The 23,716-nt window shown below is 39.7% G+C and overlaps 1 protein-coding gene and 1 long non-coding RNA gene across 3 annotated transcripts in view; both read right to left on the reverse strand.

Annotated features, from left to right (window-relative positions):
- LOC146518340 (uncharacterized) overlaps window positions 1–23,714 on the reverse strand; it is a 28,911-nt gene extending 5,197 nt beyond the window's left edge. The window contains exon 1 of the long non-coding RNA XR_014874165.1: window positions 259–23,714. This is a non-coding gene — a long non-coding RNA (uncharacterized LOC146518340). The remainder of the gene's footprint in view (window positions 1–258) is intronic.
- kaznb (kazrin, periplakin interacting protein b) overlaps window positions 1–23,716 on the reverse strand; it is a 150,212-nt gene that overhangs the window by 124,307 nt on the left and 2,189 nt on the right. The window lies entirely within an intron of this gene.

Here is a 23,716-nt window from a genome sequence, read left to right on the forward strand (position 1 = left end):
TCTCGTTAGGCCTGATTAGCCCCAGCTGTGTTTCCCTCCTGTTACCCATTCCCTGATTGCTCCTGGGATCCTGCTCTGTGTATTTAAGCCCTGTGTTTCAGTTTGTCCGTGTTGCGATCTACCCTTATCTTGCTGTGTGTTCTGTCTGCGTAAGTGTATTTTGTATTCCTAGTTTTGTTGCCCTTTTGAGTTCACGTCTGTCTCCGGAGTCTGCACTTTGGGTCTTTTTCCTGCCTGCACACAGCCGTCACATAACACCTTCAGGATTAAGCTGGCTGAGCTATTGAATCTACTGTATGTTGGTGACACATCACTGAGAGAAGCATCCAAGGACCAAACTATACATATCCACGCATGATGTGGGAGGTCTGAGGGTCCTCCCTCAACACATTTTGATTTCTTGCATTCATTTGTAGCATTCTGGTGAATTTTAACCTCGGCCACAGGTTGGGTTTTTTTTGCAGCGTTTGCATGCATGTATGAGTGTCATTCACATTCTCACACGACAGCTCAAAAAGTTTGAATGAATGCTGATCAAGCTTTGTAGGGGTGTGAAGTGGGGTCTTGTTACTTAGTTTTAGATCCACCAAGGTCTTCAAGGTCAGCTTCATGACTACTGGTTGAAAATTGACAAATAGTCTTAGACAGTACTGTATAAATATTTAAAATGTGTCAAATTTGACCTTAGACCTCACCTTCAAAGTAATAATGATGCTGTGCAGAGCTGTTTAAAAGTGGTGTTAAAGCTATTTTTCTTACGGCCATTGTTTGTATTGATGACACAGAAGCATATAGGGAACAATACATGGGGATTATAAAAATCACGTTATTCTATTATGACTTTGTTATGCACATTACACTAACAGGTTATACCAATTTAACTACATTCACATGTTCCTGAATAAGTACACAAAATGGGAACAAAATAAACTTTTTCCTAAATATTTAAACAAATGTACTAAACAATTAAATCATGTACTATATCCACATAAATAAAAAATGTCAGGTATATTAATGTTTTAACAGGCCAAATAACAAAAGCCTGCACTTTTCACTTACTGTACTTACAATACTGTTCTCTTAAAAGGAAACACTTCCCAGAGCTTCATTTATGTACGGGGAATCACAAAAATCATCCACAGGGCAGCAGAAAAACATGAATTGAAATATGATGCAGTGAGACTCTCAGGCATTCTGGATTGATTACGAATCATTTAACATCATCCCTCAGTAAACACGGATATACAGGCACAAATTACTTTTCTATCCTCTGTCGTGTCGGAGCGAGAGGGCTAAGACTACTTTTGTGTGTTTTGTTTGAGGAAACTGACCTGCTTGAATGTCCGCATGTTACCTGTTTTTGCTCACATAAGGAGTTTTGGAAGGGACACATGTCCCATGCATCCCCACTGAAATTTACACCTGCACATCACCAACAGGTACATTATATTCATTCATCCACAGTTTCTCTCATTACTGCAGGAGGAGCAACTGCAGCTGTGCTCACAGCCAGCAGCTGGATACCATCTGAGATCAGCCTTTTAATGTGGGTAATAGGTACTAAATGCACCATGTAAACTGTCATATCATCTCTCCTTTATAGATACCTGCTTATCTATATTATAACTCGACTAGACCAACACACCAGATGTTCATTTAGGCTAAACGTAAAATTAACCATATCATTTTAATTCCAAAGTCTGAGTATTAACTTGAGTGGGTTGAGAACTGTGCAGGACATTTAATCCTTTTAACATGTAACACATTTTAACATCCAAACCTTTGTGTTTGAAAGTAATTCGTCACTAGATACACATGAATTCAAACAAGAGCATCATATTTAATATTTTACAGAAAATCCTTTTACCTTCAGACCCCTCAGCTCTTAGATGTCATGATGTTTTTCTGCCTTTGCTCTTTTTTTCAGCTAGTAGGACGTCATTCTTCCTCAAAACAGCTTTTTTGAGGCTTGGCATTGATTAGCACCTTGATTTGAAATATTTATAAAGAAATAATCTTTTGTTTTGTCGACTGGCAAACATTTCTATTGATGGTGCTGTGAAAAAGTATTTTCCCTCTAGATCATTAAGCAAATTTTGATAATAGACAAGGATAACCATAATAAATACAAAATGCAACATTTTTTAATGTTTTTAAATACAGTTTTAAAATGATGACTTTGTGAAAAAAAAGCTATCCAAACCTACTTGGCCCTATGCAGAAAAAAAATATTTGACTCGCACAGTCACTGCAGATTGTCTGGTAGACCTGTGCTCATTGGTCCACGTGCTGACATCATTTGCTTTTGGGCAAGACTTTGACACACCAATGAGCCACTAACACTGAATCAACACAGAGAAACACTGGCAAACCTTTGATATCGCTGATGAGGCGAAAGCCCAATTTGAAGCCTTTGAATCAAGGAACCATATACTACATTTAATACTTCAATGTCAATAAACAGCATGTAATCCAGAGTTAGTGATCTCAAATTTTTTATGCTGGGCAGAGAATTAATTTACACTAGTTTATTTTCAGTTTTAGGGCAAGTGTCTGTCATTTTGGGCCAATTTGTGAAAATGATAGATTTGCTATGGAGCGTCACCAGGGAAATCACAATGGTTCTGTATTTTATTATCATTTGTTTTAGTACTATTATTATTATTATTAGTTGTTGTTGTTGTTTTTGTTACATTCCCACAGAACTGAAACCCTAAATAATGAGGAAAAACTGCTGGATCAGGCAGAATGCCAGCTGTCTCTTCCCTGTCCACGTCACGTCCCTCATTTCTGCATCTCACTCCCATCTCCACAGTTCCTGCAGCGCAGCAGTCGCGTTTGGCTCATTTCGATAGTGAGCTGCATCTAATGCAATCAGATCTGGATGCGGATAAAGAGTAAATTTAATAAGCTCCAGAAAAAAATATCGCCTTGTCTATTGTTGATATGCTGTATCCTGTTTTACTGTAGTTCAAATGCATCATAACTGGTGGTTGATGAACAAACGTATATATGTGGAAAAAAGAAGATCTGAATAGTATTTGTATTGCTAATAAGTCTCACGATGAAAGGCCTTTAGTGTTTGACACTAATAGCATAAACATCTAATAAAATTAATATAGTGTATGATCTAATAACAAGAGAAGGAGTGGCAGTTCTTTGATTTGTTTACGTTTTCATAGTTAAAATGGTTAAAAAGTAGATGATCAACATCAACAACAGGAAGGCTGTAGCCAAATCACAGCAGGAGCATATCCTTTTTACTTGTTTAGGGAGAATCATGGACACCAGTTAACTTCTGATGGGCAGAACAGGCAAATAGCAAACTGTTTCCCTGATCCTGAAAATTTTTTGGAGCTGAGGATATTTGGTAAATAGACTGATTGTTATACAGCACTGTTCTACTCTACTAGAGCACTCAGAGCACTCAAAGTGCTTTCTATCTAACACATTCAGATGAAGGCATTAAAGAGCAACTTGGGGTTCAGTATCTTGCAAAAGTATACTTTGACATGCAAATGTAGCAGCCAGGAATCAAAACACCAAAATGTTGATTATTAGTTGACCTGCTTTAGGTCCTGGGCTACAGTCACCAATGTGAAATCTATACCCCTCTATGATTCTGAAAGATGGATACATTCATCAACAGCCGCCTGCACAAGATCCAGTATCCAGCAGCTAGAGAAGATCACCAAAGAGGAACAAGAACAAAGCAGAAACAAATAGCCACAATTATCCTGAGAAGAAAGTGGAGTTTTAGGAGCCACGATCTTGGAAAGTATACTAATGAAATTAGGTCTTGACTTGGAATCCACAGGGAACGAGCAACAGGAGAAAGCTCAGGAACACAACATCTCTCAGGAGAAACAAGAGATCTGGAGAAGACTGCTCAGTAGCCTATTGAAGCTTGTTTCCACGGATGAAAAAACAAAACAAAAACAAACTGGCATCCATAAGTTAAAATCTTGAGTTATTTTTTCAGAATTTAGTAACTTAGTAAATCATAATTATTTTCCCAATTTTTAAGTTATTTCCTTGGACGTTTGTATTAGGAAGTCAAATATTTGAGATACCTAACTCAAAATTCTAATATAATAACCTGAAAATTTGACTTATGGATGGCTAAAAAAAACAAAAAATCCATGGCTGAAGCAAGCTCGGAGTGAGGTGGGCTGGCAGGGAGAAATCAACGGCCTGTCCTCTTCATGGGGTAAAGAGGCACAGGAGACGTGACTGAGTTTCGTGCCCATGAGGTCTTTAAATCGCTTCAGCTCTTGGAGTTTGAGGAGGCTTTGGAGAGGAACTTTAAATTCGCCTCAAGGTATTCATAGCAAGCTGTGACTCAAGATGGGAAAACAGTACTTGGTTTAGTCGTTGCACAGCCAGGGAAGAACGCTGTAGGCTCAGAGTTTGTATAATCTCAGGCGGTGAATCATCAGGCAGTTTGAGAAGCTAATGAACCTGACCATCAGGTTGTTGGTGGAAGAAGCAAAGTCTGAAGACGTGCCCACTACCCAGGCAGCGTTCCTGAAGGCAGTACAGACACTAGAGGCTGACTGTGATGCTGGCTCCCATTTTCAAAAAGGGAGCTTACTCGTTATAAAGTTGTCTGTGTTTGAAAACTCTGGTTTCTCTGCCTTTTTCAAGATAAAATGGTTCTGTTCATTTCACCAACATGACCTTCAAGGTGCACTGATGTGTATTTAAGCTGAGTGTGCACACACAGCCAGGATGAGGATTTGAGTGTACGATTTGCAGTAGATGTCTGTCTCTTGGCTGAGAGAAGAGTTGCCGCCCCACGAGAAGGAGTATCGAGATTGGAAAATAAGTGGAAAACGAGATGGAAAGTTGTCAACAGTAATGTGGGCATTGTACCAGATTGTTGCTGGAGAGAGAGCAGTACTATTAATTGATGAATCCTAAAAAGGGCTGCAGGTGTACATGTGAGCGTGAGTGTCTGCCTGTTTCTGTGTGAGCCGTGTGATGCACCTCGACAACCTCTCCAGAGTGTGCCCAGCCCTTTGTCCACTGTTAGCGGGGGATACTGTAGGCTCCAGAGGCCCTATGACCCTAACTGTATAAGTATTTAATGGACAAAGGACAGCTGGGGCTGATGGGAATGTCCTGCAATTAGTTTTGCAAGCATTTAGTCATAAATGACTCGTTACATCAGCTTTCTCTAAATAAAGGAAACACACATCACAACCTGTAAATATTAAGCTTAGAGATGTGTGCAGAGATGCAAGTGTTAATTCCCAATGCTCCCATAATTCAATCATGTACAAATCTGCAAACTGCTAATGGGGCTGCTAATGAAATAAACACATCCTCACTCAAATAGGTTCTTAATTTTCCTCTCTGCTATTCCAATTATTTAACAAGTGAAAACAGGTTCAGGTAAGACAGTGAAGATCTCAAGGGCAGCCTGAAGGAAAACATCTTCACAATGAAGCCTTGAGGGTAGAAAGGTTTCCAGCGTTCCCTGTAGATTCCCCACACTGCACTAAGAAGCACAAATCCTTCCCTGGAAACTAGAAACTGGTATTTTTATAACTTAGAGTAGTTTTGTTGGTCAAATTAAGCATTCAGCTGCTTCCAGAGTCTGTTTACAGATCTCCTTCAGTTTATTCTTAGCAGGGCATACTCATTAACTCCAAGACAGGCACACATAAATCAAATGACCATCAGAGTACAAAATGCCAAACACTGCAAGGAAGTGAATACTGTAATCACCTCTTAAGACCGCCTACAGTAGCTTATGAGAAATAAGAGGCTGAACCCTATTCTCCATACATGTTAAAGCAGAGTATTTGGCTAAAGGTATTAGGTCAATGAAACAATGCAGCAATGTCTTAATGAAGACATTCTTAATGAATGTCTTCAAGTTTTTACTGAAGGTGTTTGGTTGAGGTGAGGTTTAGATGGGAAAAATGTCCTCAGTTGTTTCGATGAATTTATACAATAATCTTATTGCAATAAAGCTGTCAGAAAAGAGCAATTTTTAGCAAAACAGACTGAGGAAAAAATCCAGCAATATCAAAATAGTGTAAGCAGAAGCAAGAGCAAAAATGACATTTCAGACCGGGAACCATAATATGAGTCCTGATTCCAGCCTTTTTTTTTTTTTTTGCTGTGTGTGTCATTCAATCCCCACGTCGTTCTCCTCTCATTTACTGTCATGTCTCTGCTGTCTGCTCTTTAATTAAGGCATAAAAATGTCAGCATTAAGGTAATTTTCTCAGACTTCTAAAGCTGGCTCCAAAACCACATAAGACTCAATAAAAATTAAAGGTTGAGAATCATGCAGAGTAAACTGGCCTCGAGAGTTTCCTTACAAGAGAAATGAAGACCCAAATCTGAAAAGAAATCCAAAACTGAAGATACAAGGATGTCATGCTGGGCTAAACTGGGAAGATTAGTTCAGACGGCTTCTCACAGAAATCTTAAACCCTTTAGATTATGATGCAATGCCCGATTTGCATATCTGAAAAGACCAGCAACTGGCTAACAGATCAAACACGTCTGAAAACTTGGGATATTGTAAAGGCTTCAGTCCCAATCATTTGCCAGAGTATCTTCCGAAGCAGCTGTGCACTCAGGAATAGTCAGGTGAGGTAAAGAAAAAATAAAAACCTCTCCAACTCCTTAAGAAATCTGAATGCCACTGTGATATCTGCTTCTACATTTGAGGACGAGACTCTAGTGTGGAAGCCGAAACTGCAGGAGGGATTTCTTTTTGCCCACAGCAACATTGCCACCACCTGGCGGCTTTGATGCATGCTGCAAAAAGTAGGACGAAAACCTGCCTCAGCTGTCTCACTGACACTGTGAGCATTTTCTTTTTTCCTTCCTTTCCTTCCTTTTTTCCTTATTCTTCTTGTAAAAGTGAAGTGTTTAAAAACACTCATGAGACGCTCAAACAAGGTCATGAAGTTATCCCGGCGATACAAATCCCAAACTAAAAAGCCTCAAATGTCAAATGATTCATTAAAGCCATTTTTTTGCCTTTAATCTGCACATATTAGACTATGCATTAAGCACATATTAGAAAAAAAGGTTATCTCTGATCTCACCACTGATGCATAATGAAAATATGGTGCTTAGTTTAATTATACAGAAAGCTCGCTATGCTGTGGAAAAAAACGGGTAAAAGGCCCTCCGCTGACTTTTGCATAACTTTGATCAGTGTGCCACCTAGTGAGGAGTACAACAGACCAGCACTGAGCAATGTGGGTTTCTCTTTTCTTCCTTTGAGTCAAAGACTTTAGTAAAACAAACCTCAGCGGGAGTGTCAAGCCGTCGGATGAACATAAAAGCCTCAGATGGCCCTTTGATAATCTGCCTCAGGCCACCTCTTCAACACCTCATGAAACCAGTCGGAGGATTGTGGCTCTCATTCAAATTCTTCCACTTGGGAACTCACACAGGCGGGGGTCACACACAGGTAATTAATTTACAGATAACGGACGGTGCTCACTAAAATCTGGTAAACGGTCTCTGTTATGGTGAAGAGAACAAGTAGCTATGAGCTTATGTGTGTTCTCAAGTTGGGGGTTAAAGATGAATTGGTTTCGGCATCCTTAATAAGGCAAAAGCAGCAGAGAACGAGAGTGAAATCTTGTATAAATAGTGTATAAATTAAAGAGCTTCTCTTATATAATACACTTTGTTGTTGCGCAGTGCACTCCAGGTGGTTCTGTGTTTTGATTTATTTTATCAGTGCACCTACTTCACTGCACTGTGCCTCTTCTAGTTGTACATCGGCTGGAAACTTCATACCCAAAATCACTCAAGCACATGTCGTTTTCAGCTGTGTAGGTGGAGAAAAATGGCATAAGAGACAGTCGCAGCAGCAGCAGCGGAGGCACAGCAGCTGCAGAGAACAACAAAAGCACACTTTAAACCAATAAATCACTGCATCTGCATTGTGACTGTTGTTGGAGAAACTTTTCCCACTTTGCAAGACAGGTCTCAGTGTGAACCTCGTCAGTAATGTTTTGGTAGCTGAAAAAGTTCCCCAGCTGTGCTGCGAGTATCACAACACAATGCGGCAGGAGCTAGAAAGACACAGCACAAAATGGACCCAGGAAAGCAAGGTGAGTCACTTTGAAACGGCTGCTTTCAGTAGAAAGTTTCCAAGCAAGAAAACAAGCTTAAGGAGAAACTTTGAAGATGCAACTGGCAGACAGAAGAGAAGAAACTCTTGCATCGGCTGAGATATGGAGGGGAAATCGGGATCCTCTCGTCTTTTTACAGTCGGGGTAAACATTGCTTGTTAGAGCAGACCTGTGAGAGCTCAAACATGACATTTCAAAATCCAAAGCTGCACGCAGGAGTACTTTCGAAAAGCCAGAGCTACAGGCAGCACCAGTGACAAGGCTGCCTCCAATTAGGACTGTTTGTGAGAAAGTGTCTGAACCCGTCTCGCAGGGCAGATGAAAGTGGGTCAGAGCCACATATCTTTGTGGCGCTGCACAATGGTAGGTAGCACACGCAACTCACCAACTTGAAGTACGACAGATGGGGATTAAATATCTGAACTCGGAATTTGCTCTTACATGGGGGTGACAGTTCTGAATCCATTATCGGTATCAGCCACTTTGATGCTCAAAATTCAATTTCAAAACAGGTTTCTATTAGGAGATGAGCCACTCTGACTGTAGACTGCAGGTAATACTGCTATCATTCATTAACGCGTTTCGGCGCACGTAAACAACTCGGAGAGTTCAAAGGCACATAAGCTCAACATTTTTACCAAGTTAGACGTTCCTGTGTGGGGAAAACTGTTGCCAGCACATCTCGTGGGCTTTTTCACTTCCCTCTCACATCAAAAAACGTGTACGTTCTGCATATTCACATGGCCGCTACTCGTGAGCTTGGAGAGGAGAGAGCTGAGCGCTGTTTAATGATGCTGAGCATGTCTCTTCAAGTGCACGTCTGTGGAGGACAGCTTTGACCGAAATGACATCAGAATTGTGGTGCAGAAAGCATTTGACATAATTGCCGATCCACAACTAGGAGGAAGCCTCTGATTTCTAATATGTGTTCAGCATCTCTGATCTTGCCTCTGTTCATATGTTTGGTAGCAAGAAGAGGGACAAAATAAGTGGTTTATACAAACTGATCTTAAGAGACTGTGCTATAAAGGTCACGTTAGGTTGCATTTTTGCATTTGCAAGTCCTGTTTTAAGATATCACTGCAGTGTTCATATTTACTGTCTTTGGTTTACATGTGCAGTTTTAGTTTTCTAGACATACTAATACTGTGTAAACGTGTTGAGTCACCCCTCATTTCTTTATGTTTCCCTTTCAAAGACCCAGACACTCTTGTAGGTTTCTAAAGTGGTCTTAAGGAACAGTTCTCCATCCTTTCTGAAGGTCTTTCAGAGTTTTTCTTTGGACATTCACTACCTTTTCACTCATTTTCAGTCCCGTACTTGTACCTGACTGTTTTCTGAAGAATGTTTTTGTTTGTTTACCCACTTGACACTGACCTATGAATCATTCAAGCATAAAAAAGGCACCTAACCAGGTATGAACCAGTATTGTGTCTACGTATAATTTTAATTGTAATTTTGCACCAAAAAGGTGATTCCAAAGAGTTAATACTTGGCATATCTTTCCAATGTGTGCAGTGTGTCGTTAAACATTTTGGTGAAACAGAACAAGAGCACAAAAGAAGATGTGGCAAAGCTGAAAAACTATCTACAGCACATGAACAGCATCTGAAAGAAACGGGGAAAAAATCCAGGGAAGACCTGATGAAGGATGTGAGAGTTGCATCTGGCAGTGGATCCATCTAGCGTTCACTGAAGCTTCATCAGACATGATCTCAGTTTAAGGACGGCTGTCAAGAAGCCATTCTTAAGGAAGGAAAACAGGGCTGAGGTACGCCCCATTACACAAGAACTCGGCTGAAAGTCTGTGGCAACGGGTCTTATGGAGTGATGATAGTAGTTTTTTTCAAATAGTTTTTTCATAGCATGAACACAGGAGGTACAACAGTGAGTTGTCAGCCAGTAGTGTTGCAGATCTTTAAAAATTGATGGACCTATGAATGCAGAAAGGTACCATCAGTTTTAATACCATCTGGAAAGTGTCTGATTGGCAAGAGCTTCATTTTTCATCATGACAATATCCCAAATTCACTGCCAATGCAGTAAAAGCATACCTGGACATAAAAACACAAAATCGAATACTATCAGTCATGAATCGGCCTCACCAGAGCCCTGACTTCAACATAACTGAAGAAGAGCGGGATCATCCAAAAGGCATTCCTAAGAAGAACACTGTGCCTAATTCCTATTATTCCAGCTAAATAAGAAGGGTGACTAAAGATTGTTTCCCCTTTGCATATGAATAAATATCTCAGAATTAAGAAAAAGTGCTATCAAGAATTGAACGCCAAAGCTGCAACTACTAATCAAATAAGTAATTAGTCTATTGACAGCCTAACGTTCACATCTGAAATGGAGGCTATAAAAGTCACGGGATTGATTTTTGGTGGCTAACAAAGGTCAAAGGTGAAGCCTGTGGAGTGGTGTTATTTTCCCCACTGGATGTCACAGTGGGTGAGGAATCACAGATGCACTGTGATACCACAAATGTTTACATGATCACACATCATTTTTTTCATTTTTACCAGTGTTTTTTTGAATGATTTACCTTCACTTCTCTGCATCAATCTGAGAAAGATACAAGTTAGAACGGACAGCTCTGCAGACTCATGCAGAAATCACCCAGGACCTTTATAAGAAGATTACGTGTCTTAAGTGGCCAGCTAATGTAGCACAGGCCACACGTGTGACTCTTACAGACATTAAGACATATTATCCAGGGGCATGTGTAGAAAGCAGGCACTGAGCCTGATATCACGGTGGTGGCGGACACGGAGACGTGCTATTCTACAAACGTACACACACTCTTCATTTCACAACTGTCATGTAAACTCTGTCCCACAGTGTAATGGTGTTTAACAATGAGAGCTGCTTATCGCGAGCTCTGGAAAAGTGAACCCGACTCCTTTCTTTGAGCCACACTTTGTAGACATCTTAAGAAACTGTTGGCATTGAAAATGCTGCTCCTTCCTAAATTGGTGGCAAATCACATGTACAGTGGAGCGTCTCAGCTCAGGAGAATATCGGATTAATAAGGCGTAGGCTCCAATGGTTCTTCTCATTAGTGTTTACAGTGTCAAAACATCACTGAACCCTCTGAAAGTTACCAAAAAGTGCTACTTTTTCTCAGCGGTGACGACAGAAACTAAAGCCTCTTTTTAGTAGAGAAAAGCTTCCAAATGTTGCATGTTTTAATTTTCTGATCACATGCAGGGAACGAATCCAGTTAAAACTGTCTTTAGCACAGATATACATGCAGTATGCAGTGTCACTCCCATCCTTTAATGGCGTGCCCTGCATGTTAAAGAGAGGAACCCGGGAGAATCGGCTATATTTCATCACTACAGGAGCACCTGCACTAACTAGTGATGCATATTTATACAGAGTCAGAGCACACCAGATTCTTCTTTTGGCCGACGGTGCTGTGAGTGCCGAGGAGTGGGAAGCCTAAATGGAAAAGGGTAGTATTTGCTGAGACGACCCCTGCCTGAACTTGCAACCTTTTATTCTGCATACTTTTCCTCTACATATTTGTATGTAGAGGTGGGAGGATCGCTCCATATATTGATAATATTGATACAAATGGTGGTAATGGTATCAATAATAGGATCAATGCCTGGTTTCTAGCATCTAAGTTCAGTATATAACCCACTGATTTATTTTTATTTTATTTTATTTCATTTTAGGAAATGTACACTATGAAAAATACCTTAACATTTTTGTGTTAATTGTCACGTCTATTTTATTTTTAGCCTATAACACATTTAAACAACAGAAGCTGACCCAAGGTGCTTTAGAGACAGCCACATCTACACTAAAGTTATCCAAAATACCAAGTTTCAAAATACATGAAAAACTGAAAGGTGTGTTTTTATTGTGTTAAATCGTTATTGTTAAGTAAAAAGCACAATTGCAAATTGATGGTGGTGATGTCATGAATCATGACACGCTGGTCTCTCCTACATAAGCTGCCGTTATAGGTTAAAAGTATCAGTACTGGTAACGGTAACAATGACTCTGTATTTACTTACCATACCACCAGCTTTATTTATAAAGCACTTTAACATGAAACCAGGGTTCACAAAGTGCTGTACATATACAAATAGCATAAGCAAAGTAAAATAAAATAAAATATTATAAAATAAGATAAGCATAAGCCAAATAAAATAAAATAAAACATGTTTAAAAAAAATTGAGTCAACCCCTTAAAGAGTGCCAAAGGCTTCAGCGAATAAATATGTTTTAAGAAGAGTTTTAAACTCAGAAAGAGATGAGCCCTGCCTAACATGCAAGGGCAGATCATTCCACAACTTTGGAGCAGCTACAGCAAAAGCACGATCACCTCTAAATTTATACTTAGTTCAGTACTTCGTATCATTAGATGCCAAAATAGACCACAGCAGTAATTGTAGGTCCCTTGATCAGGGCTCATCATAATTGCTTATGTCATGCGTCAAATTTGCATTTCTTAGGTTTCTCACACACATTTCCACTCATGCACATCCTATGCTGCTGATCTTACTGATTTGCGCACATCATTAGTTTTGTATGTAAGTTTGCTTCATAAATTAAGCTGCTGAACAGTGTGCTCACCCTTTTGTTGTTGCCTGGTGACATTACTATCTTTCCGAGCTGTATCATAAATTATGAAACATTTCCAGCTGGGTTTTCATATCTGTCAAAGTGGCACTTTTCTTAATCTACACCCCCCTTTTTTGTTTTGTTTTTTCCTTTTTGAAATACATACTTCTATATACTTTCAGTTTTCCATGTGAACATTGTGCTGTAGCTGCTGTGCCACTGTGTCTCCTTCTCTTTCTGTTTCGTTGTCTTCTCTGTGGTGGATTATGACAAGATTATGAGACGAACACTGATGCTTTGGGAAGCAGCTCAGCGTTTGTTTAACTAAGGAGGAGAGGGGAAAAGAGGCCAGATGTAGTGGTTGTGCTGAGGCAGATATGCACATTCAGCACTCAGGCAGAGAGCTCGACGATGCAGAAACCACAGGAGGGACGTAAACGGCAAATCAGAAAATGCTCTCTAGGTGTACAAATATATTAATATCATTTTTCATCCGAGCAGTGCTGAGTGTTTTGTTGTTTTGTTTTTCTGTCCACCACTTCACTGTGTGTTTTTACCTTGTTTGGAACTTGAAAATCCATTTTGACAGTTATGTTCAGCCACAACAGTTTAAAAAAAGAAGAAAAAGGATGCACACAGTAATCATACTGATGCCAAAATGAGCAGGATTAGCTTCTCTGTGAAATCTGCTGTTGTTCATATCTTAAACACTCTCCTGGCACTTCAGTGTGTGCACACAGGAGATCGAGCAGTGACAAATTTAGCCGCTTTAAAGTGGTGGAGATGAGTGACTATTAAATCCGAGTGATGTGCTCGCTGAGCGCGCAGTATTCAGCTTATGTGCATCCACTTAAAATTTTGCAATAACCCCGTGTTTCCTGTGAGGGCGTGTATGTGTTTTTGCAAGAGAGCAACAGGGAGAGACAGAGCAGATTAGGCAAAAGAGAGCAAGAGATGCATCAATTCAAAGTGTGAGAAATGACTAAAATCCTTACAGAATGAAACACTGTACAAACTGCAAAGCACTTTGTCCGGGAGACACATGGAAACACTGGGGTTTGTGGTATTGCAGGAATAAATCGGTTTTCTTGCTACAACCTGGAATAACAAAGCAACATCCAGGCTGGAACTAGTTTTCCTCTGGAAAGTGAAGCACTACCTTCTTTCCGAAAGGCATTTAAAAACCTGAGTTATACATAACATTTTTTTTTTTACTTTGGAAGTCAGTAATTGACAAAAAAATGTTACCTGTTTGCAGCTTTTTCCCTCCATTATTTATTTTTTTTACCAGTTTCTTCAGGCCTGAAATGCAAATCCACACCATAGTTTGTGGCTCACTATAGTTTTAAACATTTAAAAGGGGATTATTACAACATGATATATTTTGCATGATTTGCATGTTCCTTCAGTGATAAACTCTGGTGACTTGGGATTACCAAACTGCACTACATTCGCAGTAGGGTATATACACATCAGATGTCATGAAAAAAAATTCAAATGAGATGAGTTTATATGACAATTAAATTACATTTTAAATTTGTCCACGTTTGTCATAATCATGGTGCCAGTCTAGGGTCAAGTGAAGAAGGCCTCAAGCAAACAAGCCTAGAGACCATCTGGCAACCACAGTCACTAAGGAAAAGTCTGCATTCCCCATTTGGCTGTCAGTGGGTGGAAATAGGTTGTAATGAGGACTCTGCACCCAAAACCTCCTTATGATTGCTTTGGTTGCTGTTGTCCACAGTTAGCATGTAACGTGCTAACTTGTCACTGGCCAGCTACTCTAGTGAAACTGTGCACTACAACGTTTGTCTTCAGAGTAAAGGATGGGCATTTTCAAACATGTTGATTTCAACATTAAGGTGCTTCTGTGCAAACTGCAGGTTTCTGTGACAATCTAAGGAAACTCTTTGCAGCCAGATACCCAGAAACCACTGGCTAGGTAGTCAAGGAGTACACATTTTTTCTTCTTGTGACTGGTCGTTACATGTTTAGTATACAGACTTCAAATAAAGATGGATATGGCAACCATAACGCGGTGGTTTGTGAAGTCCCACTGTGAAGGCTTAAGCTGAGATTTATTGGTTTAGTATAACTGAAAACCTCAAAATGCTACATGCTCATACATTGGCCTCTCACAACCCGAACTCCAAAGAAGTTGGTTTGCTGTGTAAAATGTAAATAACAACAGAATGTAATGAGTTGCAAATTTCAAAGACACATAAGAGAAAACATATGAAATGTTTAAACTGAGATATTTTACTGTTTCATCAAAGATATTACCTCATTTTAACTTCGGTGGCACCAACACATCTTAAAGAAGCTGGGACGAAGGGAACAAAAGTAAGTGATACTAAAAAGAATCAGTTGGAGAAACATTTTGCATCTAATTAGGTTCATTGGCAGCAGGTCAGTAACATGATTGGGCATAAAAAGAGCCTCTTAACTAGACTAAACTAGTAAATGTAGGCAGAGGTGCATGCATGAACAAACTTGTGGAACAATTTCAGAATAATGTTCTTTAAAATTGAGATTAAATTAAAATGTCATAATATCACCAGAATGTGCAAGGGACAATATTGGATCAATCTGTGATCTTTAGATCCTCAGTGAGCAGTGGATTAAAATAAATCATGATTCTGTTATGGAAATAACTGCATGGGCTCAGGAACACTTCCAGAAATCATTGTCTGTAAACACTGTGACATCCATAAACACAAGTTAAAGCTCTTTCATGGAAAGAAGAAGCCACATGTGAAGATGATCATGCCACTCTCTTCTATGGGTCAAAACCCATTTAAAATGAACTGAGGCAAACTGGAAAGCTGTTATGTAGTCAGACAAATTGAAGTTTGAATATTTTTTAAAAATCTGGACTCTGGGTCCTGTGGACTAAAGATGAGAGCAAGCAATCAGTTTGTTTTCAGCCTTCAGATCAAAAAGCTTCATCGCTGATGGTAGGGGGTGCATTAGTTTCTATGGAATTGGCAGCCTGCACATCTGGAAAGGCAACATTGGTGCTGAAAGTTGTATGAAGATTTTAGAGCGACATATGTTCCTATCAAGACGACATCTTTTTTAAGGAAGGCCTTGCATATTTTGGCAAGACAATGCTAAGCCACATACTGCATCTATTCCAACAGCGAGTCTGGGAGCTGAATTGGCCTTACACCAACCGAAAACATTTGGCCCATCATGAAAAGACAAACATAACAAAGAAGACCAGGACTGTTGAGAATCCTATATCAGACAAGAATGGCCAACATTTCCTCTCTCCCAAGTCCAGCAGCTGGTCTCCTCAATTCACAGACGTCTACAGCACGCTGTTCAAACAGGGGACGCCGCACAGCATTAGCATACCTGCTAAACATTAGCATCCTGTGTTGCTGCCAAGTACATACAGTACAACCTCAGAGGGCCTCAAGTATAAACTGATAATAAAAAGTAATAAAAGAATATAAAATGTTGCTGGTTGTTGCATAACAGTAAGACTATATGGCTCCGGAAAGTTCAGCATCTACTAATTACACCATCTCCAGCCAATGAGCAAACTCCCACCACTCAAACATGTTGATATTCTCTAATTCCAGACAGGCTGATTGTCTGAACATACACTGCATTAAGTGAACAGCCATTGGATTATTGATCACCCTGAGGCCAAGTCTGCAAATACAGATGCATGTGATTCCTGCTCTCCCAATGACCTAAGGAGCATTATGCAGCTAAATTATGCACAACAGTGCAGTTCACTACATTGGACTACATATTTCAAACCTGCTTTGTAAAAATGAGTGAATCCCATCAACTAATAATGAACCTTTAATGAATTAGCAAGAGTGGCTGATCTGGAATAATCCAGCTGCTCTGGCCTGAGGCTCACTGTGATAGCAGATATACTGACCAAGAGATTAAGACACGTCCACTGGTCTCGGCTCTGCTGAGCTACTTAAATCCAATATAGGGATAAAAATAGGTAGGCAGATCTAAATTAGCCTTGTAATGACTCTGAGGAAGTGATTTTCAGTGCTGCTGGGGATATCCAGGGAGTTAAGTAGGATCAATAGAGTAAGTAAGAGTCTATTAACAAGTGTGTAGGATGTATCACACAAATTTAGCAGCAGTGATTACATTGTTTGCATTGTTTAGGGTGTTTAATTTATCAGGAAAATGAAAAATAAGGCAATTTTGTATTTATCTTATCGGATTTACTGTTAGTTGTTTGTAATGTATGGTCAATGATGAGCAAATCTGGCGTTTAGAGGAGGTCCCCTGACCTCTCTTAGCAAAGATAGGGGGATAAATCTCCATAATAGGAAGGATGAAGATATTCAGCTCTTGACATCTGTGGACCTACTCTGTGGACGACACTGCAGACAACCTTGCACTTTGGCCGTCCTCACATCACTTTGGTCCAGTGGAGCAGAAAGGTGGCTGAAACCACTTCATTGTGTCAGGACACAATATTCTGGCAAGGAGCAGAGCCTGAGCTTGTGGGGATTTGTGCAAACGTAGCAATAGCACTCATGAGGCTTTTTCATTGCCACAAACAATTTGAAGGAAAAAAGTAGGACAAGAATTATTTCCAGAAAAGTTGAGTTGCTCTGTAATTTATTCATATTTAATTTTAAAAAAAAGTGAAGAGAACATAACAAATGTTGAAAATGAAAGGTTTTTTATTGTTTTTTGAAAAATTTGTTCCCATTTCATGCAGGAAATATTGACAAAAAAGTTGGAGGAAGGGCAGCAAAAGACTGGAAAAGTTGTGCAGTGCTTAAAAAACACCAAGTGGCCTAAACGCATAGTTAGCAAATAGTAAGACATTTTCAGAGGATCTCCAAAAGTTGATTCTGTTCATCTGGACGTAGCATTTTCTGGGAGAAATGTTTCGTCACTCATCCAAGTGGGATGAGAGGGTCTTTTTCTAAATATAAAATTGCAATGAAATTGGAGATTTCAGCTTCAGCAGTTCATAATTTTATTAAAACATTTGGAAAATCCAGGGAAACTTCGGTGAGCAAGGCCAGAAACAAATATTGAATAGTCGTGATCGTCGATCCCTGAGGCAGCACTTCATTAAAAATCGACAAGACTGCAAAGCAGAAATCACTGCATGAGCTCAGGAACACATTTCATAATTATTAAAAGTTCACTGCTTTATCTGCAAATGCATTACGCAGAAAAGTTCCAGAAAACCTGTTACATTCTTTTGGGACTGAGGTGAAGTGGAAAAACAGTACTGTATGGAAGACACAATCCTCCAGGCTAAAGAGGAAAGAACCATCCAGTGTATTGGTTTGCATGGTATGGATAATTTGCACATCTATGAAGGCCCCAGTAATGCTCAAGAATATATAAGCTGGCACCACATACACGATATTGCCAAAAGTATTTTCTGCTGTCACACGTAGTTGAAATTGAGTGACATCCCATTCCTAATCTATAGGAATATGATATATGATGTTTTTATGTTCTTCCAGAAGCACATTTGTGATCAGACACTGATGTTGGACGAGAAGGCCTGGCTCTGTTGGGTTGAGGGTGAGGACTCTTCTTCCACCTCAAACTCACTCATCCATGTCTTTATGGATCTTGCTTTGCACACTGGTGCGCAGTCATGTTGGAACAAGAAGATACCATCCCAAAACCTTTCCCACAAAGTTGGGATCATGAAATTGTCCAAAATGTCTTGGAAGCATAAGCATTAAGAGTTCCTGTCACTGGAACTCATCAGCTGACGCCAACTCCTGAAAAACAACCCCACACCATAATTGCCCTCCACCAAACATTTGGTGAAATGCAGTCAAGCACGTACGGACCTCATAGAAACCGCCAAACCCAGACTGGTCAAACTGGAAACCCCTTCCCTGAAGCTCTCTATGCACTGTTCTTGAGGCCTGTAGTGACTGACTACAGAAAGTTTGCAACTCTGGCACTGAGCATCTTAGCATCTGCTGACCCTGCTCTGTGTCCTACCACTTTATGACTAACAGCTGACTGCGGAATATTTAGCAGTGAGGAAGTTTCATGACTGGACTTGTTGCACAGTATCATGATGGAATCCAATGAGCTTGTGAGAACAAGCCAGCAGTCAGTAGAAGCAGATATATATATATATATATATATATATATATATATATATATATATATATATATATATATATATATATATATATATATATATATACCTCATATATACATTTGTGTGTGTGTGTGTGTGTGTGTGTGTGTGTAATACCATGGGTGTGTAGTAAAACAGTCCACCTCTGATCACCCACTGAAAATATCTGGATATATCTGTATCAGATAGATATATATTCAGATAGAATATAAAAAATACAACAAAGGTGGACCTGAATTGTCTTGATGCATGTTCATTTATGCAGGTAGGGACATCCCACTGAGTTGATTCTGGTCATGGGGATGTAACATTTCAGTGGGAAAAACATTGCATCACTCATCCAAGGGGAGAAAGTCACTTGGATGAGTGATGAAATCTTTCTACTGAAATGTAACATCCCGATGACCAGAATTGACTTTCTGAGATGCTCCGAATTGTTAATTTACCAAAATCTTATATCACCCAAGAATGAAAATCTGTTTCACTTTCCAAACTAGGCCGACTGATTTCTCCAGTACCCAGATGCAAAGGCATTTAACGACGAGTGTTTCTACAAGAAGAAATGATGCAACACGGTGGTAAACCTGCTCCTGTCATTTTTAAATGTCTTGTTGCTAATCCGATCGATTCAGAATCCACCAGTAATTTTTCAAAAATAATCAAATGAGCTTCGATGTCGAAGGTTTATGTGCCATTTTCAGGCAAAAATGGGGTTTAAACAATTCGCCGATTGCTGCGTTATCTTTTTAATTCCCCACAGTGTCCACAACTTTGGAAGCAATGTTGTAAAAGCAAAAATGGGGGGGGGGGGGGGGGGGGGGGGGGGGGAGTGAAGAGGCAACACAAAGAGGTTAAGAATGTAGTGAATAATGCATGCAGCTCTGAGAAACAGAGGCTTCACTTGTCATTTATTCAGGGAAAAGTTAACGCTTTACCTAGAAGCACAAGTGGAAAAAATGCTGTTGGAACAAAAGGACAGACTTGCTGCAGTTTTACATGTTGTCTGCACTTCACACTTCTGCTGATCTGCAGAGGAGGAGAGACTTTTATCTCATAATGACGCAAATTATAAAACACCTAATTTTACAATCTCGCTGTACTTGTATACTAACAGCTCTTGTTCGTCATCCAAAAAGTGTTTTCTCACTGGATGTCATTTTATCTTTTTTTCCTATGAAAAAAATCACTATGCATTTAACCAAATCCAGCTCATTACAACAAAAGACAACAGCCTGGAACTGTGATTTGCATATCTGTTAGATTAGTCTCTAATCTAATCTGTAATTATACCCACACTGACAATTAACCCATTCATTGAAGCCCAATCAAGTAGAACTGGATAGTGGAAACACATCATACCAAACTCGTGAGACTTCTCATGGTCAAACAAAATGAGCTGAGTGAAACTGAGACAGGAAACAAAGAAAGAAGAAGAAAGAAGATATTTCTGGGTGTGTGTGGCGTCTGTTCAGGTCACAGTATTAAAATAACATCAACTAGAAAGAGAATATGGCTCACGCTATAAGAGATTAGCTGATTTTTGAGGTGAAAAGAAGCAAATATAGCCTGTATAGCAGATGTTAAACATCGTCCTTTCTTCAAATATTTGTGCCTTCATTTAAGAAAAATAGTACATGATGAGAACACCCTGTGTAACATGTTGAGATGTAACCACAAATTTTTAGCGATGTTCAGGTAGGGATGTGTGAGAGCTGTTAAAAGTCTCTGCTTGCAGCAAAGGGAAAACCTTGTTATAAAGCTTGTTATAAATGCTGACAACTTCGCACTCCACCCTGTCGTGTGTATAAGGTGACCTCTGACATCACAAAACCTGAAGCTTCAAAATGCCTGACGTCAAAGTGGCTACATCCATCTTTTGTAATATTTATGAAACTGCATGATATTTATCAGGAAAATGTGTTGCTATATCACTGCAATGTGCTTCTAATTGTTTTTAACCCCATAATTATTAATTGGCATCTTCATCTTTTCTCTCTGAGCAAACCTTTTAATTAAAATTGTCCACAAAAGTTGCTTCCAAAAAATTTTGCTTTACAGATTTCCGCATTTGATTTCCGTGATGAGGATGTAGGTAGCATTTCCCTCTCTGATGTTTGTGCATCAACCCTGCACAGTGGAATGATACAACGACGCTGCTGCGTCAGCTAAACCTTCGTACAGCTGCCTCACACTCACGGGTGGCTTCTATTTTCTGCCCAGCAGACGTGAAGTCTTCTTGTTCTTTCAAATCCACATTGTGACTTTCACATACATTAATGGCATTTCAGGCAGTGGAAATTGCAGGCTGGAGGCACTTTGATATATTTTTATAGCCAGTGGCCGCCGAGAAGCTGCATTTTTATATGGAAAGGTTACTGAGCGTTTCTGGGCTTTTCAGGTTTACAGAGTCAGAGAATTTATGAGCTCTTATCTGAAAGTATCTAATGCCAAATCTTGACCTGCCTTACGAATCTTAATGATTCAAAGTTTTAAGATGCTCAAAAAGTTAACACTATCCCTGCAAATGATGAAATATCCCATCAATCAGTGTTTCCACATTGTGTGATAGTGTTAAAAATCTGAATTTCTCGTCTTTCTTTATGTATTCATAGTGAAGTGGTTTACACATTCAACTAGCAAGTCTCCGTTAAATCCTGGGAGGTGACACAGATCCCTTTGGGGTTGCATCAGGAAGGGCATCGGGCATAAGAAAAATAATAATCTGCCAAAACAAACAGGTGGCGCTACCTGCTGTGGCGGACCTTTGTTAATAAGCAGACAAAAGTAACTATTCATGGAGAGGTCTTGAATGATTAGTAATTCACGAGTCACTAGTAAATTGTTAATAGTGAAGTAATATTTGAGAAAAAAGTACATCAAAAACATTTAATCCTTTTAAATCTTTGCATGCCAGCCAGTGTATGCAAAGGCTTTGGCAGATTACATGCTAATAAGTTGACTTTCTACATGCTGCATGATAACAAAGCTGAGATCCACCGCCATGTGCTACAACACAATATAATCTGCTATTTATCATTCAATTTTTCCAATGTGTATTCTGATGATGAAAAGAAATACTGAATTTTATTGTGAAGGCTTGCCTTGCCTTGCTGCCATCCATGATCCAATGTGATAAGCACTGACACACCCTCTCCTTGTTTACATCCTTTTATACTGAGATGCCCTCCAGATAATCTACTATTTCAGGGCTATGAAGCATTTGTATTCTGCATACATTTGCATCTGCATACACATGTAGCTGTCATTATATGTTGGACTTATCCAGCGTTTTGTGCACACTGTTTGCACACTAATCCAGTGCATTCTCTGCTTGCCATAAAAACCTGAAACCAGAGAGACGACCAGCAGCTCAGCAGCTCTTAAAGGCACTCATTTAGTGAAGATGCTTTCAGCCTCCTGCCTGTCTGAAGCAAAATATTAATCAAAATCCTGCAACCCCTTCACCAGTAATATGCTCTTATCAACGCGAGCCCGTGGATGCATTCAAACAAATTGCATTATTTATAAAAGAGTGCTCTCGTGTAAAGGCAACTACAATTCACTGCACCACATCTGCATATCTGTCTTCCCAAATAACTCCATGATTCAAAAATCCCAGCAGATGAACTCCTGCAACACAGCCTTACTAAGTAACACGTGTCAAGAAGCATGAATTTTACAGCACAGGGAAATGACTGATGTGTTTCCATTATTAGCTCCACTAAGTGCTATCTTAGCTGCGTTCGTGTTAATAACACTTGCTTTGAAACCCCTCTCTGCAGGTGGTAATGACGAGAAACAAAGGCATTTAAAATTGATGTGACAAACCCAATACGTAGTATAAAGGCACATCTGTTTTGAAATCCGCCCAGGCTCTCCTCATTATCCTTCATAACACCGTGTGAAGAATCGCTATGCATGTAAGGCCGAGCGAAGGCATCAAAGGCGTTGACTAAGTTCTCGCTGCATGACTCCATGAGGAGAAATACCAGGCCAGTTATGGGAGGATGCAGCTGACACTTTGATTGTGGAGACAAGTCGATCTCTGCTCTATTTTTCCTCTTGGGAGAAATATGTATTCTGACCATGTTCGTTACATAATAAGATATCACTTGAGCATGCTTTATAAGCAGCGCTCCAAGGTTGCGTTCGGTGTGTCTGCACCCCTGAAAATCTTGATAGATTCCCTTTTTAATAATTTAGCTATCAGTCTGAACTATGAGAGCTCCTCAAATAGTGTCTCACCCTGACAAATTCAGTTTCAATCATACTGTGAATAACACTGTGCTGCAAAGTATGCATTCAGATCTGCTACTTAAGACTGCAGAAATTACTAAAAACATACAGAAATATTAGCCAGCACACCTGGTCTGTAAAGAAAGCTGTCAGTTTCCAATTTCTCTTTGTGTTCAAGTACCTTTAAAGCGCTCTTTTAGCAAAGTGTAACTCCCAACACAGCTGAGCCACAGTCCCGGGTTAATCCCGCATGCTGTCCAAAAAGCTTTTGAAGCCACCTCCTTATAACACAGTGCTGCACAAGTTAATCCTGCTGCTCAGAAACTTGGGCAGCACCACAATGACAGTCACACAGTTTGTCAAGGATGGAAAAAAAGGAAAAATATAAGATTGCTTCTTTCCTTTAACATCACCGTAACGTGTGAAAACACAGTTTTGTTTTCCTGTCATCTCTTTGAAAACTCTCTGCTTTGTGCAAGATTTAAGCTGCGATAATGCAATCTCATTGATGCGTTAAGAATGAATTAATCATGATTAAACAGATGAATTAAAACAGCAGTAAGACTCAGGATGCGATTGTGTGGAATTGCTGAGGGTGGATGTAAGGCATGCATGTGATTAAAGATTTTTTTTGGGTGGGGGGGGGATATGGAGAGAGTGAAAC

Source organism: Neolamprologus multifasciatus, chromosome 5 (assembly GCF_963576455.1).
Source record: "Neolamprologus multifasciatus chromosome 5, fNeoMul1.2, whole genome shotgun sequence".
Taxonomy (NCBI): domain Eukaryota; kingdom Metazoa; phylum Chordata; class Actinopteri; order Cichliformes; family Cichlidae; genus Neolamprologus; species Neolamprologus multifasciatus.